Source organism: Narcine bancroftii, chromosome 1, assembly GCF_036971445.1.
Source record: "Narcine bancroftii isolate sNarBan1 chromosome 1, sNarBan1.hap1, whole genome shotgun sequence".
NCBI classification, from domain to species: domain Eukaryota; kingdom Metazoa; phylum Chordata; class Chondrichthyes; order Torpediniformes; family Narcinidae; genus Narcine; species Narcine bancroftii.
Window position 1 is genome coordinate 420,330,718 of NC_091469.1, and position 17,551 is coordinate 420,348,268.

General features: G+C 39.9%; 1 protein-coding gene and 1 long non-coding RNA gene across 4 annotated transcripts in view; one reads left to right on the plus strand and one right to left on the minus strand.

The window, feature by feature from the left end:
- LOC138751598 (cyclic AMP-responsive element-binding protein 5-like) overlaps window positions 1–17,551 on the minus strand; it is a 422,160-nt gene that overhangs the window by 275,435 nt on the left and 129,174 nt on the right. The gene's annotated exons all lie outside the window — the stretch shown is intronic.
- LOC138751602 (uncharacterized) overlaps window positions 1–17,551 on the plus strand; it is a 62,587-nt gene that overhangs the window by 189 nt on the left and 44,847 nt on the right. Inside the window, exon 2 of one of the 2 annotated variants that reach the window (XR_011350077.1) lies at window positions 779–1,110. This is a non-coding gene — a long non-coding RNA (uncharacterized lncRNA). The remainder of the gene's footprint in view (window positions 1–778; window positions 1,111–17,551) is intronic. The other variant, XR_011350078.1, reaches the window with a different exon arrangement.

Below are 17,551 nucleotides of genomic sequence, written 5' to 3' on the forward strand. Positions count from 1 at the left end.
GTTTCTATTCAACAATGACAGTGTCCCCACCAGCCCTCCAGTATAGAGACAAATACTTCATAGGAGCTTCAGGAGCTTTTATTAAAACTATTACTTTGGCCAACTTTCAGCCCTGACTCCTCCAGGGTATTGTTGCAGGGGACCAAAACATGCACTTGTGGCATTCATATCACTCGTTTAAAGGGAACAGCATCCTGGTGTCAGATGAGAGCCCAGAAAAATGGGAACTTTTAGGAGATAAGGGTACACCCTGGATTTATGATGGCCGGTCTGTCCCCTGCCTGACTATGGGATAGCACGGTGATGGGCACCTGGATGCTGTGCTTAGGGAGTGCCCAAATGTGAAGCCAATGCATGGAATGCACTGGCACCTCATGGATGATCATGTACTCCCCGCTCACAGACATTGGTGGTCAAGGTGCACACATTTGCCAGCTAAGCTGGAAAAACCAGGGATGTGAGTCAGTGACCAAAGAACTTTTCTCTTCCCTCCCCTCTGACACTGGGGAGCAGTTTCCACAGCACCCAGCTCCATCAGTAACACAATGACCCTGTTTGGTCAGAGGATGGTGGGGAGTGGGGAGCTGGTGAGATGTTGTCATTGAGTTTGATTATGTGCCTTGTCAAGCATATGGAAGGCACTTCTCTATGTATTGACCCATTTGTTTTGCGTCATTTTTAAACACTTTTTTCTTTTGTTTTTTATATATAGTTATAACATGTACATAGAGTTTACTGTATAGAAGCTAGTTACTGATTATCTTTGCAATGATTCCAGAGTGATGCGACTTCTGAGGGATGGAATGTTATATGTGGATTGAAGATAAACATGTGGCCTCCTTGCCTGTCTGGAATATTGTGGATTGCGGGTGGTTACATGTCCTCCCTGTCTGAAATTATTTGGTCACACCACCTGTCAATTAAAGTTGGACTCCAGCCATCCATTAGTGCACACCTTGCCAGTGGCTAATTTAAATCACCTAGGGTCATTACTGTCCAGACGTCCAGATCAGAACTGAATAAAACATCGATGCATAGCTCATCCATGCCCCAGACATCGCTCCATGCCAGGTCACTACTGTGGACATCGCTGGAAGTGTTATGGGTAAGGTGTGTGCTACACTTAAGCTGAGCTGTAGTACTATGATAGATCAGTACTTGTAGAGAGCTGCACCCCCATTGGAATTGGGAGTGTGTGTGAAAGTCCCTGTCTGTAGAGCATGTGAGCATGTAAAGTATAGGCGGCTACTGGTATTGGAGTCCAAATTGGGTCCGATGTGAATGTCTATAGCATTGTTTAGTGGTAGAGTAATCGAGTACCATTTGACGTTATCCCTTGTTTGTCTCCTGTGTGTTCTTTAAAGTTACCAGTGTTTTTAAACACTTGTGTCCAGACTCGTCTCTCTGTGAACCCACCGAACCCGATACTCTTCCAGAACACAAAAGCATCAAAATGTTGCCTTGGTATCTATGCTGTATCATTGTGAATGCCCCATCTTACACTTTCGAGGTAGAATGCATAATAACTAACTGAACATGACATAAAAGTTTAGTAGAATTTGTAATAAATTATACAAAATTAAAACAGGAAGCAATGCTTCAATGAAGCAGCCATCCACAAATCAAAATTAAATGAGAGAAAGCTTTTGTCCCATTTTGACATGCATAACTGTGGTGAACGCTGCTTGCTGTGACTGTACCCCTGGTTCCTCCCTCTTGAACCTGTATAAAGGCTCCAACACCATAACCCCTCCCCAGAAAGTCTGGATCACACCATGAGATGCCTTCAAGTGTATTATAAATAAAGGCCTGTTGTTCTGTAACTCCAGTCTATACTTTTTTGAATACATTCATAACTTCACTGCATGAATGGAGCTGTCCTTAGCAATAGAGCTGGAAAAGACCTGCTCTCTAAAAAGGTTCCTTTCATTCATAGCAATAATGGTTTTTGCAACTCAAACTCTTCTTCCTCTTTACATTGGTCCTTCTCTTCCCCCTCCTCCATTATTAGGGAGTGGGGGTGGAATTACTTCCAGCATGTTAATGTACAATCACACTTCTTGACCAGTGTCAAGGCATATATGGCCCTCTGCATAATGTGACTGCACCTGACCCCACAATATCAGGTCAAGGCATGTTCTATTAAAATATATTTTTAACTAACATCTGATGAAAGCTAACACAGAAAATGATCAAACGTTTGTTCAGAAAATCTAAAATGCAGGATATCATAATGATTCTCTTCCAAGAAAAAAAAGTTTTCAAAAGAACAGTACATTTGAGATCCATTTCATTTGGAAGCTCTGGCACGAATGAGGCAAGATATCCATAAAGAATTTTAACTACATCTGGTAAGTTGACCAAAAGTCAAAACAGCTCATCATCCAATCAGGTTTCTTTCTTATGGCCAATCATAAATTTTGTTGTAGTATAATTTAATAACTACTTTGATGGCTATCTGAGTTTCTGTTCTATTGATCAGAGAACATTGTAAAAAATAATGTATATTTTATCATCTGGGAAACTAAATCAGAGCATGGTTTTGTTTTTAAATTAAAAAAAAATTTAGACATGGAACACTGTAACAGGTCAGTTCGGCCCATGAGTCCGTGCCACCAAATTTACATCCAATTAACCTACACCCTCCAGTATGTTTCAAACATTGGGAGGAATCCAGGCCTGTTGGGGAAAACCCACGCAGACATGTGGAAACGTACAAACGTACAAACCCCTTACAGACAGCACGGGATTCGAACCCCAGTCCCAATCGCTGGCGCTGTAAAGGCTTTGCACTAACTGCTACGCCAACCATGCCGATGAGGGGTTCTGGCCTGAAGCATTGACCATTCCTTTTCACCCACCATTGCATATAATTTCAGTTCCTCCACCAGATTATTTATTGCTCATGGTTTTGTTTTTACTATTTGTATGGAAACTAATTGATTACTTTAAAAAAAAATAACATTCTCAGAGATTTAATTTTAATGCATTTTTTTTGCATTTGTAACAGCTGCACTTGGTAGATCCTGCATTTTTTCAAAACGAGTTCACTATAATCATGCCCAATTTCCGAAATGTGTATTCAGAGGCTAAGTTCTACTTTCTAAAGTATTGATTAATAAAATTACTTCTATCAGAGTCTTGAGCAGGAAAAGTAAACACTGATTTCTGTTGCTTTACTATAAAAAGTTGGAAAGCTTGGCAATATTAATCCCATAATGTGAAAATTGCTGCTATTCTTTACTAAGCAGAATCAAACATAGATTGTGAGAACTTAATTCCTAAAAAATGGTTACTATGTTCATCCTTGACCACATTGGCAAAGCACTGCCTTTAGCGGCTGTTAGATTCATTTAATTGAGATGGTTTAAGTGGAATGAATCACAATCTAAATTAAGCTTCTAAAAATCCTCAGAAATACATCCAGCATCAGATCTGTTATTCCTGTCTGACTGGTGACCAATTACATCATATTCTGTTTTTCACTAATTTTCCAGCTTTCACTCTGCACCAACCAGCCAATCTGCAATTTTTTGGCCCAAGTATTCAGACAGAACACACCCTTCATTCCTCTGACTTGAAAATCTATCCAGAAGGTTAAGGCTGATTTAATTAAGCATTTTAACTGGATAAAATAGCTGAAAGGGTAAATAGAGGAAGTACTCCTCCAGTGGAAGGAGTTGTATAGTGTTATAATCTTAAAGCACAGGGGTTTAGGGGATATAGGAAAAAGGGTATAAAAATCTGGAATAAAACAGAGCTTTGAGAATAATCAGCAGGTCTGGCAGCATCTGTGGAGAGAGAAATAAAGTTAATATTTCACATCTATGACCATTCATCAGAACTGAAAATTTACAGCATTTGCAGTTTATGTGAAAATCTACAATTCCATCGTGAAAAATCTATTCAGAAGGGCACATATGAAAAGTTCAAACACAGAATAATCATTTTGTTAGTCATTGATATCTTGGGCCATGTAATCAAATCAGAAAACAAATCAAGATGCCGATCATCCATAAAGGATTAAAGTCCCAAGCAGCCAATCTTAGTCCAATTCTCCCAAATTCAAAAATAACACAAGCTATCTTTATTTGGAAGAACAAATTACTTGGTATATGAAAACAGAAATTAATAAAGTTATGAACTCCCAAGTATGAAAGAAATTTTATAAATAAAGCAACTCTAACAATGTTTTCCTTAACCAAGATCTTGATTTCCACTATTTGTTGCACCAGAAGTGAATGATCCACTATTTATAAAGATCAGTTAATCAAAATTTTGCACCATCCCTGGGATAATTTGCTAGACAGAGTGGATAAGACCACAAAGACAAAGGTCACAAAGAATCACTGAAAAGAGCCCAGCCTTGTTAATAGATGCACTGAGCTGCACTGCAAATTCGTATGCCCAAAGGTAATTCATCTCCCTCCAAAAAGCAAAAGCTGCAGATGCCAAAAATCCAAAACAAATACAAATACTGCCATTTTCTGCTTTCACCAGATTCTGTCAGACACTCAGCTGTCTCTGAGTGAAATTCTGGGATGATTCATAAAGGATAGCCTGGTAAAAATCCAAACTTTCCTTGGGAATTCCAAAGCAAATTTTTGCTACTCCTCCCTTTATCATAATAAATCTTACACTAATATTTACATTTACGCCTGAAAGTGGTTCTTCATTGAACAGAAGGAATGTACAGATTCCACCACGGTGAGTCTTTTTCACCAAGCAGAGAAAATTAAAATGATCCTTCCAGTTTGTGAAAGAATTGTTAATAATCTCTTAACTGCTTATCAAGAAAAGGAATAAAGTTCAGAGGAAGCTGTATAGCACTGACTGAAATTGAAAAAAATGTGAACCAACAAAAATTGAAATATCAACCATTTAAACCAGAAAGTGAAAGAACTCATGACATCGGTCACAGAAAGAACAATTTGTGTTCTTCATTATCTTCACTAGTTTATTCTACGGCACATAAAGTAAATGACTAAACATTGTAATTTGTGGTGACTTTATTGACATCATATTTGTTGTTATTGATGGAAGCTTTATAAATGGTACAGTTTCCAACCGCGTTGATTGATAGTTAATGGCAAAAATCCCTTGGACCCATATTTTGTTTTGAAACAAGGAATATTTATGGGTACTTTACGAAGAGTAATTTTTAGTGCACGGTGAGTTGAATAGTCTTAATGATAAATCATTTGTACTCTCTTAAAAAAAGGATGAAGGGATGTGTGATTTTAATTAGTACATCCATAATTGAGAAAAATATAAAACATACCTCTGAATGATTTTGCTCAATTTATTTGACAGATTTATACAGCAGATACTATAACCAAATCAGAGGATATTGTTTACAGCTTTCAACAATTGAACGTTATAGCATGCAGCTATTAAAGGAACAATTTAGTAAAAAGGTCTGAGTCTGATCTCATGCAATATCATTCCTCTATGATTTGGTTCACAGGCCCATTGAGTTATACAACTCCCTGATTTAAAATGTGATCAAGACTAGTGCTATGAAATATTTTTGAAAGAGGTTTTAAAATTAATTATAAAAGGATGTGCACTAAAACAAATACAAACAAATCAGAAGTACAAAGACATTATGAATAAATAAATCTGCACAACTGACAAACATGAGCATAATTTGAAAAACTGAGGTAAGTGCTCACTTGCATCTTTTCTTGTAAAGGACAATTACAGATTTTGGCTTGTTCCTCTTCATCACAATATTAAGTGTTGTCAAAAGCTATAGACATACACGCCAAACACAGAAGGGAGCCATTCTTGAGCTTTGTGTCAGTTTATAGAATAACAAACTATAAGAATTTAGAACAGGATACAAATTGATAATTGTGTCATGTAACTGCATTATGGCCATCTGATTGGAAAAAAAGATTCTACGTTAAACTGTTCATAGTTTCAATTATTTGTCAACTAATAAAATCTCTCAAGGATCAAAATGGACATTGATGCAAGAATTAGAATAGTTCATGATTATGCAAATAATAGCTTCATTCTTAGGGTAGGATTACTTAGCTTCAGTTCAGATGGTAGAGTTTTTTAATGAACTTGGATGTATTTCAGTGGTTCTCAACCTTTTTTTTTCCACTCCCATAACTGACTCATTATGTGCACAGTTTCATAACTCCAAAGGAAATGGACCAATGACAACTTTTATCAAGCAAAGTATTTCAGTAGCAATTGGGTCCAGAGCAGTGATTCTCAACCTTCCCTTCCCACTCACATAAGGATTATTTAAAGTGGTATGTGAGTGGAAAGAAAAAGGTTGAGAACCACCGATGTGTTTGATCAGTTTTACTGGCTGATATATATTTGTTACTATTAGGCTTGGAATAAATTTAATTTAAAGCACCAGTACATGGACTGAGACTTAATTTTTCATATTAAAATTGTGAATAGGTAACATTGCAAGAACATTGAGTACAGCTCAGCAATTATGTTTTACTACTATTATACAAAGCTTTGTTGAAACTACACGGACTTTAGCAGTATTTTTTTCTCCTGAAGAAATTATATACTTGCCATTGCAACAAAATAACAAATGTTCAACAAACTGATCCTTGGGAAGACAAGAAAGCCATTTGGAAATAGATTGGATTGACTTGCTCCATATTCATTAGAATTTAGAAAAATCAAAAACGAGCTGAAGATATTTCTCATCGGGAATGTGAGAGCAACTCGGAAGAGAAGAGGAACATTTAAAAAGCACCAGAAAAGGTAGATGTTTGTTTAAATTACTCAATTTTCTAATTAGCTGGAGCCAATAAAGGGAAGGAATCTCAAGCGGAGCGGCTAGTGTGTGAGTGGCCCAGTGTAGGAATGGGGAGTTGAGGCTTTGCTCAAGAGACATCAACAGGAGTCTGAGGCCAAAGAAGCAGGAAACAAGAGTATGTTATTGTTGATTTGGTCTTGGTAGCCCATAGTACTGTGCAGGAATGATGGCAGATATGATAGTGGAATGCTTTTCCTGCAAGATGTGGGAATTGATGGAATCTCACAGTTTCCCTGATGACTACACCTGTGTGCTGCAGCCAATTCCTGCTCCTGAGAGAACATTTTAAGGAATTGGAGCAGGAATTGGATGAACTGATGATGTTCCAGGAGATTGAGCAGGTGGTTACACCCAGGGTGCAGGATTCAACTAGTAAATGAATGAACACAGAGAGAGGTTAGGGGAGAAAAAAGTCAATATAGGGTCACCATGAGGTCACTCCCCTCAGCATCAAGTATTCCCTTGTAAACTGCTGATAGGGATTGTCACATTTGTGGCCCGAAATGTGAAGTTAATAAAACATTAAACACAAGTTTTAACAGGTAAACTTCTCAGTGGCTTTATTTTCCATTTTCCTTTGTTCTCTTGCTTGTGCTCTTATCTCTCTCTCATACCACGTGACTTCCGGTACATCTCATACATATTCATTATCATGACATCCCTCCTTTAATCAGAAATAAACTTTACCTTCACTTACCAATATCCCTCGGAAACTTACAAACATCGTAACTAATGGTAATACTGTAACTCTACTACATAAAATTTACTCTCATACATGCACTTTATGATATAAGATTAAATACTGTCCCAAAGTTCTTATTAAAACTATGGCACAAAGTCTTCGTATCGTTTGGGCACTTTCCGGTTTCGTTTCGGCCTGCCTGCGATATTGTCGTCGCTTCTCGGTTGTTCACTCTCGGCGTCGGAAATACTGCTCGCCATGGCTTCGGGTGTTTCTGGCGCTCCAGACACTTCATCAGGAGTGCTGGTAACTGCCTCTGGAACATCATCAGGTCTCTCAGTTTCAGCATCTCGTATTGGCCTTTCAACCTCTTCGCTCGATGTATCTCTGGACTGGTACCTTTTTACACCTGATACATTTCTCTTATACAGGACTCCAGTCGGAGACTTGACTGTCACCATACTGCCACTTCTGGATACGACAGTATAGGGTTGATGGTAATAAGGTGTGTCTAGCTTACCACCAGTTTCATGCCTCACTAGAACATTATCTCCTGGCATGATGTCTGAGTACTTGGCTCCACGTTTCGAATCTGTGTACAGCTTTGTTGCACCTTTCTTTTCAGCATCGTGGTCCCTCATCTCCTGGTCGTCTCGGATTTCCTTTATTTCTGGCATTTTTATGTGGATTTTTCTCCCAAAAAAATGCTTCTGCAGGACTTTTTCCAGTGGTTGCATGAGGCGTTGCTCGATAGACAGCCACATAAGATAGCAATGCTTCTCGCCAATTTTGTCCTTCTGCGAGTGCAATCCTCAATCGTTTTTCAATGGACTGATTTTGTCTCTCTACTTCCCCGTTGGCTTGCGGCCATTTCGGAGTTACTTTATGATGGTGGATACATGTGGTCCTCATGTATTCCGCAAATGTCTCTGAAATGAATTGTGGACCATTGTCAGAGTATAATGTAACAGGTAATCCATATCTTGCGAATATCTCTGCTAACGCTTGTATTGTTTTTTCAGTGGTTGTGGACTTCAACACCACGTATTCATAGTATCTGCTGTAGTAATCTATCACTACCATAATTGATTCACCCGTCGGTAAAGGTCCAAGAAAATCAACAGCTATGTCGATCCATGGTCCTGTCAGGAGTTGCGTACTCCAGATCAGTTCTGGCGGATTACTCCTACTTGTGATTTGACATCCGTGACAAGTTTTAACAAATTTCTCTGCGTCCTTATCACAACCTGGCCACCATACCTTGGTCCTGAGGTTTTGCTTGGCACCAACAATGCCTAGGTGTCCTTCATGCGCTAAGGATACGATCTTCGGTCTCAATCTTTGCGGTATCACCAATCTGCAACCTCTTAATACACACTGTCCGACGCAACAAAGTTCGTCTCTAATGGGAATGTAAGCCTTGTGAGTACACTTGTCCCATTGTCCACTCTGTATGCATTCTCTTACTTCCATGAGTTCTGGATCACGTTTGGATTCTCTCTCGACTTCCTTCGTAGTCACAGCTTTCGGTGTCGCCTGAATAGCTACGAAGCATACAAAGCTCTCTGTTTCTGTTCCCAATTCTGACTTGGATTGTGGACCTCCATCCTTCACCAATCTGGACAGCGGATCTGCAATGTTTGCTTTCCCTGCAATGTGGATTACTTTATATTTGTAGGGTTGTAGTCTGAGTACCCATCTCTCTATTCTGGCACATAGTTTGGATCTAGGTGCATAGATCACCTCTAATGGCTTATGATCTGTGATGAGTTCAAATTCAATGCTGTATAAATATGCATGGAACCTCTCACAGGCCCATACAAGTCCGAGTGCTTCTTTCTCTGTCTGAGAGTATCTTCTTTCCACATCTGATAACGATCTGCTGGCATAGGCAATGATTCTCGGTCCTCCATCATGCATCTGGACCAACACGGCTCCTAAACCAACCGGGCCGGCATCCGCTATGACTTTGGTTGATGCCGCCGGATCGTAATATCCAAGAGTTTTTGCATCTGTCAGGCTTTGCTTCAGCGCTGTGAACGCTTTCTTCTGCTCAGATCCAAAATGAAATGGTACATCTTTCCTGGTTAGTTTCCTTAATGGTTCTGCCACTGTAGCGAAATTAGGAATGAACTTTGCACAAAAATTGACCAATCCCAGGAAACTCCTCACCTCTGTTGCGATCTGAGGTGCACGTGCCTCTTCAATAGATTTCACCTTGGCCTCTGCAGGGTTTAGTCCTTCCCGTGTAAGTCTGTGTCCCATGAAGTCCATTTCTGACACACCGAACTGGCACTTGTTTCCATTCACGGTAAGGCCTGCCTCCTGTAGTCTAGATAGTATACGCCTCAACCGTTTGTCATGCTCTTCCTTTGTTGGTGCATGGACTATGATGTCGTCAGAAATGTTGGCAACTCCAGGAATGCCTTGAATCACTCAATGGATTTCATACTGGTAGATCTCCGAAGCTGCATTAATTCCAAATGATAGTCTCTTGTGACGATACAATCCACAGTGAGTCACAAATGTTGTTACATCTCGGGAACCTGGATCCAGCTCTAATTGATGATAGCCCCATTTCAGATCAATTTTTGAGAATATCTTACTGGTAGTTCGTTCTTGAAGAATTTCCTCCACTGTTGGTATAGGGTGTCGTTCTCGAACTATAGCTTCATTGGCCATTCTCATGTCAACACATAGTCTTATGTCACCCTTTGGTTTGGGCACAATCACTACGGGACTGACCCATTGTGTCGAATGTTCCACCGGTTCAATAATGTCTTGTTCCATCAATTCTTTAATTTTGGCTTCGACTTTCCCACGAAGTCCAAACGGAGTTCGGCGCATTGGTTGTGCCTTGGGTTTGACCGTTTCATCTACCGCTAGCTTCAATTGTCGACCTTTCAGCTTTCCTACTCCTTGGAAGACTGCGGGGAATTCTTGCTTCATATCCTCGTATGACTGAATTGAATTGACACAAGCTCCAATATGAAGTATTGCCAGGTCTTGCGCTGTGTTTCTACTCAGCAATGGTTCTCCCCTCTCTTCTATGACCATAAACTCCGCTTCGGTGTACTTATCTCCAGCTTCAACAGTTGCAGTAAAACATCCAATGGTCTGCAATGGCTTGGTTGCTGTGTATGGATACAGTTTCTTGGAACACTTCTTTGAGGTACAGATGATCTTTTTCCTTTTCAACTTCTCCCATAAATGTCGATCAATCACATTACTGTCACTGCCTGAGTCTGCAATGACCTGAACTGTCACTCCACCAATGATCACTGGGACTTCTCAAGATGTACTTCATTCAACGTAAATTGGTAACAACTCTGTTCCTCCTGGGTATCATCATCGTCACCGTCTATCTGGCGAATGGTATCTTTCTTTCCAGGATACTTTCCTTTCCCCCAGGCTTTGCCTTTGGAAGTTGTACTCTTCCTCTTCTGGTCTGCATTGGACTTGCTTTTGCACTTCTTTGCAAAGTGGTCCTTACCTCCACACTTTCTGCAAACTTTGCCTTTGGCCGGGCAATATGGGTCTTTTCCATAGTGACCTCGGTTTCCACATCGATAACACTCCACGTCCTGTGTCGACGTATATCTTGGCTGATTATGGCAATGTGAGAGCCTCTTAATTTGCTGGCTTGAGTTGTCTTTCAGGGACATGGTATGAAATTGCCCTTCAACAGCCTCTAATGCAGCAGCAATAGCTAAAGCATCGGTGAGTTCCAACTCACTCCCTCTTTCCAGTAGACGTCTTTTGAGTTTATCTGATCTGCAGTGCTGTACGACTTGATCCAATAATTGGTTGTCCAAATCAGCTGGCATGTAATTGCATCCAACCGCTAGCTGGCGTAGTCTCGTCACGTACTGAGCAATTGTCTGGCCATCTTCTTGTCTCGTTCTCCGAAACAAATGGCGTTGAAATGTAGCATTCGGTGTCACTACATAGTGTGCATTTAATGCATCTACCGCTTTCCGGTACTCATCCTTCCTTCCAGTATTCAAAAGTGTCTTAAATGTTTCCCAAAATGAGGGTCCTGCAGTGAAAAGAAGTAACGCCCTCCTCTGTGCTTTTTGTTCAACTGTACCGGTATCTAGAAATAGGCCACGACTGTCGGCGTAGGATTCAAATTCTTCCAGCCATGCCTTCCACTTCACACTTACAGAGCTTGCATCACCCGTTGGGTCAAAATGAGCAATTCCACTATGTGTTAGAAAGTTACCGTCTGCACCAGCCATGAGGAAATATTCCAGCCCCAAAAGTACTGAGACAAAGAGAAAATTCTTATCACCTTGAAGTTGTCTGTAATCCTCTGTAATCTTGTTTAGTCTTTAATTTTCTTCAAGCTTCTTTCATCCTCGTCACCAATGTCACATTTGTGGCCCGAAATGTGAAGTTAATAAAACATTAAACACAAGTTTTATCAGGTAAACTTCTCAGTGGCTTTATTTTCCCGTTTCCTTTGTTCTCTTGCTTGTGCTCTTATCTCTCTCTCATACCACGTGACTTCCGGTACATCTCATACATATTCATTATCATGACAGGGATGACCTATCTTGGTAAGGCAGCAGTCAGATTAATAGCACTGTGCCTCAGAAGGGAAAGGTGATGTCAGGTAGAGAGTGAATCATAGGGGGCTTTGCTAGTTAAAGGAAAGATATCAGATGCTGCAGCTGCAAAAGAGACTCCAGGATAAGTGTTTTGCCCCCCGGGTGCTCAGATCCAGGATGTCTCTAAGTGGTTATAACCACAGAATGCTACAGCACAGATACAGGCCCTTTGGCCCTTCTAGTCTGTGCTGCCATTGTTAAGCTGGTCCTAATAACTTGCTCCATTCCATAACCCTCCAGACCTCTCCCATCCATGTATTTATCCAATTTATTCTTAAGATCGAGTCTGCACCCACCACAACAGATATTCCACACTCCCACCACTCTCTGAGTGAAGTATCCCCTAATGTCCCCCCTGAACCTTTCCCCTTTCACCCTAAAGCCTCTCATATTTATCTCTCTTAATCTCAGTGGAAAGAGTCAACTTGTATTTATTCTGTCTATACCCTTAATAATTCTGTCAACCTTTATCAGATCTCCCATTATTCTTCTTTGTTCCAAGGAATAACTTGTTTAATCTTTCCCTGTAACTCAACTCCTGAAGACCCAGTAACATCTTAGTAAATCTTACCTGCACACTTTCAATCTTATTGATATCCTTTTTGTAGCTTGGTGACCAGAACTGCACACAATATTCCAAATATGGTCTCATCAATGTCAACATTAACATCCCAACTCCTGTACTCCATACTTAAATTTATAAGGCCAAGATGCCAAAAGCTTTCTGTCCACCCGCGACACCACCTTTAGGAAACAATGTACTTGTATCCCAGGTCTCTTTGCTCCTCCGCACTCCTCAGTGCCCTACCATTTACAGCGTACATCATTCCTTGATTTGCTCTTCCAAAATGCAATACTTCACACTTATCTGCATTAAAACCCATCATCCATTTACTGGCTCATTCTCCCAGCTGGTCCTGATCCCTCTTCAAGCTTTGAAAATCTTCCTCAGTGTCCACTATGCCTCCTGTCTACATGTTATCAGCAAACTTGCTGATCCAATTTACCACGTTATCATCCAGATCATCGATTTTGACAACAAACAACAATGGTCCCAACACAGATCCCTGAGGCACACCACTCATCACAGGCCTCCAACCTGAGAAGCAACCACTCTCTGTTTTCTCTCACACAGCCAATTTTGAATCCAGTTTACATGTCTTAACCTTCTGAACTAACCTCCCATGTGGGACCTTGTCGAAGGCCTTACTAAAGTCCATGTAGGCAACATCCAGAGCCTTTCTTTCATCTACTTTCTTTGTAATTTCCTTGAAAAAGTCTACAAGATTTGTTAAACACAATCTATCACGCACAACACCATGCTGACCATCCTCAATAAGCCCATGGCTGTCCAAATACCTATATATCCTAATGTCTCAGAATCCCTTGCAATAATTTACCTACTACTGATGTCAGTCTCTCCAGCCTATAGTTAACTAGTTTACTCTTGGAGCCTTTCTTAAACAGAAAAGCAACATGAGCAGTAGCTCCAATCCTCCAACACCTCTCCAGTGGCTAAGGCCATTTTGAATATATCCATCAGGGCCCCTGCAATTTCTATATGTCTCCCTCAAGGTCCAAGGGAATATCATATCTGGACCAGGGGATTTGTCTATCTTCATTCACTGAAAGACAGCAATCCATATATTTCATGACACTTATATTTGTTTCCCTTACATCCGTATGCAGAATATTTTTAAAGGGGAGAGTGAGCAGCCAGAGGTCGTGGTACACGTTGGTACCAATGACACAGGCAGGGGTGGTGGGGGGGGGGGGTAGAGGTCCTGCAAAAGTAAGTTTAGGGAGTTAGGAAAGAGGCTGAAGCACAGGACCTCCAAATGCTAATCTCTGGGTTACTCTCAACACTACAAGCTAGAGAAGGTCAGAGCAGAAAGATAGTGCAGACAAATATGTGGCTGAGGGGATGGTGTAGGGAGCATGGTTACAAGTTTTTGGATTATTGGAACCTTTCCTGGGGAAGGGGGTGACCTGTACAGTGGGACAGGTTGCACATGAACTCAAAGAGAACCAATATCCTGGCAGGGAGGTTTCCTAATGCTCTTAGGTGGGAGGTGTGTGGGGTTCAAATGAATTTTATGGGCTGGACTATGTTAGATTAAGAAAGATAATCTGCTGGATTCTCTTAAAAATATTAGGATTATTAAGTCCCCAGGACCAGATAAATATACACCAGGTTGCTATTGGAAGGGAGGGGCATTGATGATAATCTTTGCATTCTCCTTGACCATGGGGGAGGTGCTGGAGGATTGAAGAATGGCAAATGTGGCCCCCTTGTCCGAAAGGGTAATAGGAAGAATCCAGGGAATTTTAAACTAGTGAGTTATGTCAGTGTGGGCAAACTATTTGAGAGGGTTCTTAAGGTCAGGATTTACGAGTATATAGATAAGAACATTCTTCTCAGGGATAATCAGCATGGCTTTGTGAAGCCACAGTTGTCCTCATAAGCCAATTAAGTTTTTTGAGGAAATAACAAAAGAAATGGAAGAGAAGGTGGTATTCATGGTGAGGTTGTAAACTGGGTTCAACATTGGCTATATGGGAGAAGCTTGAGAGCGGTAGTGGATAATTATTTCTCAGACTAGTGGAGTGCTTCAGTAATTGGTGCTGGGACCATTGTATATCATCTATATCATTGATCTAGATTTTAATGTGATAAATTGGATCAGCAAGTTTGCAGATGACACAAAGATTGGAGGTGTTGTGGGCAGTGAGGATGGCTTTCAAAGTTTGCAGAGGGATCTGGACCAGATGGAAAAATGGGCTGAAAAATGGAAGATGGGATTTAATGCAGATAAGTGTGCTCAGACATAGAAATTCTAATTCAAAAGGGGAATGCAACTACATTTATCTCTAATATATGTGGTCTGATCCAAGATAAAATCCCAAAATCGAGGGAGAGATGGGAATCGGATTTGGACATTGTAATAGATCCACAATGCTGGTGTAGATAGTATGACTACCTTAATTAATTCTTGATATAAACTGACTCATTATAATTTTCTGCACCAATTATATCTCACACCTCAAAAGATAAATACAAATAAACCAGAATTATATGATAGGTGTTTTAGGTGTTATACACAAAATTAAGATCCTTTTGGATAGAATTGAGAAAGTGTAGACAAAAATTGTGGAGGTGAACTTCACTCTAGACCTGGAATTGTTTCTCTGGGGAATTTGGCAGTTTTAAAAGTTAACTTTTCCAGAAGTAAATCTAAATTTATTAAAATTGCATTGCCAATAGCCAACAAATGAATAGTAGTAACATGGAAATCTGATTCCCTACTTCACATTGATCATTGGAACATGGAAGTGCAAAGTTGTATTCCCCTTGAGAAGATTACTTAGAGTCTTAGGAATAGGTACAGTATGTTCGTTAAAATTTGGCAACATTATTTAGATTACTTAAATGCCCAGATTGTATAATTTATTTTGATATTTGTCAATTAGTATACTCCTTATTAGAAATGTAATACTTTTAAAATGATGTGACTCTGAGATGTCGAACTGAGCTCCTGTTGCTTTTTCTTTTCTATTTTTTCTTTTTCTCTCTCTATTTCCTGCTGCCTGTCACCTTTTCTTTCAAATCTAGGGAAGGGGCACTGGGAAAAGAGGGACTCACCTTTTTTTTAGAATCTTATAAATGTTTTTCTCTGATTTTATATTCAATGCATTATTATTATTATTATTATTGTATTAATTGAGTCCTATATTCTGTATCTCCTTAAAACAATAAAATATTCCAAAAAAAAGTGTGTGGTGTGGCATTTTGGAAGGACATACTAAGAAAGGACATACAAGTAGACCCCGGCTTACGATGGGGTTCAGTTGAAATAATCATGCCAGAGTTTTCCTTACAGGTAGTCCACCTTACCCTCTTCCTGCCGGGAGGCCAACATGGCACTGGGTAACTAGGGGCAGTCGCGACATCATGCAGCCTATGTCATGATTTGGAATGCATGCGCAGATTGCCATCGCGCTCTCTCTCCCTCTTCAATCTCTCTCTCACTCCCCAGCGACAGCAATCTGCACATGCATTGCAAATCACCGTTTTATTTAAAAATGGTGTTGAGTCAGTCAAAACACATTTCCTTGATGGCGCTACAAGAGGAACAATGAAATTCTGTTGTTTTGTGGGGGAGGGGTGGTGGTGGCAGTGGGAAGTGATCTGCATGCGCTGATTGGATGGAAGCATTTCCCTCAGAGAATGAAAAGCAACCACGTTGATACAGGCTGACCACAATTCTGAATTATCATAAGTTGGAACAATATAAGTTGGGGTCTATCTACACATGGTAAATTGTAGGGCAACAAGGAGTGCTGTAAAACAGAGGGATCTGGGAATACAGATACATAGTTTCCTAAAAGTGCCATCTCAGGTGGGTAGGGTTCAAAAGAGAGCTTTTGACATATTAGCCTTCATAAATCAAAATATTGAGTATAGAATTTGGGATGTTATGGTAAAGTTGTATAAGACATTGGTGAGGGTGAATCTGGAGTAGAGTCTGCAGCTTTGATCTCCTTATGACAAGGATATCAATAAGATAGAGTGGGGGACAATTAACTATGGTGTTGCCGAATTTTGGGAACTGAGTTACAGGGAAAGGTTAAACCCTGGAGCGTAGAAGAATGAGGGGAGATTTGATAGAGGTATTTAAAATTATGAGGGGTATAGACAGAATAAATGTAGGTATGCTTTTTCCACTGAGGGTAGATGAGATACAAACCAGAGGACCTGTTGAGGGGCAATATCAGGGGGAACCTCTTCACACAGAGAGTGGTGGGAGTTGGAACAAGCTGCCAGATGAAGTGATAAATGCGGGCTCAAGTTTAACATTTAAGGAGAATTTGTGAAAAATATAAAATTGTGGAGGCTTCTGTGATTCACATGTTTTGGACTTCCCCTAGTTTAGAAAAATTTTGAAAAGATATTTTTAAAACATTAGCAGTGGTTCTTAAAGTAAACTTAGAACCTTACCCTTTAATTGCTCTTTTTGGATCATTTCAAGATAATAACATTTTGTTGACTTTAACTCAAAACTGAATTTTATCTTTTACTTCATTGATAGCCAGACGTGCAATTTTGATCAAATGGAAAGACAATACTCCACCTACACAAACACAATGGTTAAATAATATTATGTCTTGTTTATGTTGAGAAAACATTAGATATGTCATTAAAGATTCAGATTACAATTTCCTAAAGACATGGGGCCCTGTTATGGGCTATTACCACAATCTAAAGTTTTAGGGTTGTTATACCCTTCGATGCTGTGCTGTCTGTTTCCAGGTTGTTGTCACTTGATACCCACATATTAATTTTTTTCCCCAACTTTGTACGGTGGTAGGGGCTCTGAATTAACAGGGTGTTTTTTTTTATCTTTTTCTTTTTCTTTTACTTGTAATTTATATTTCAATACATAATTGTATTGTTTA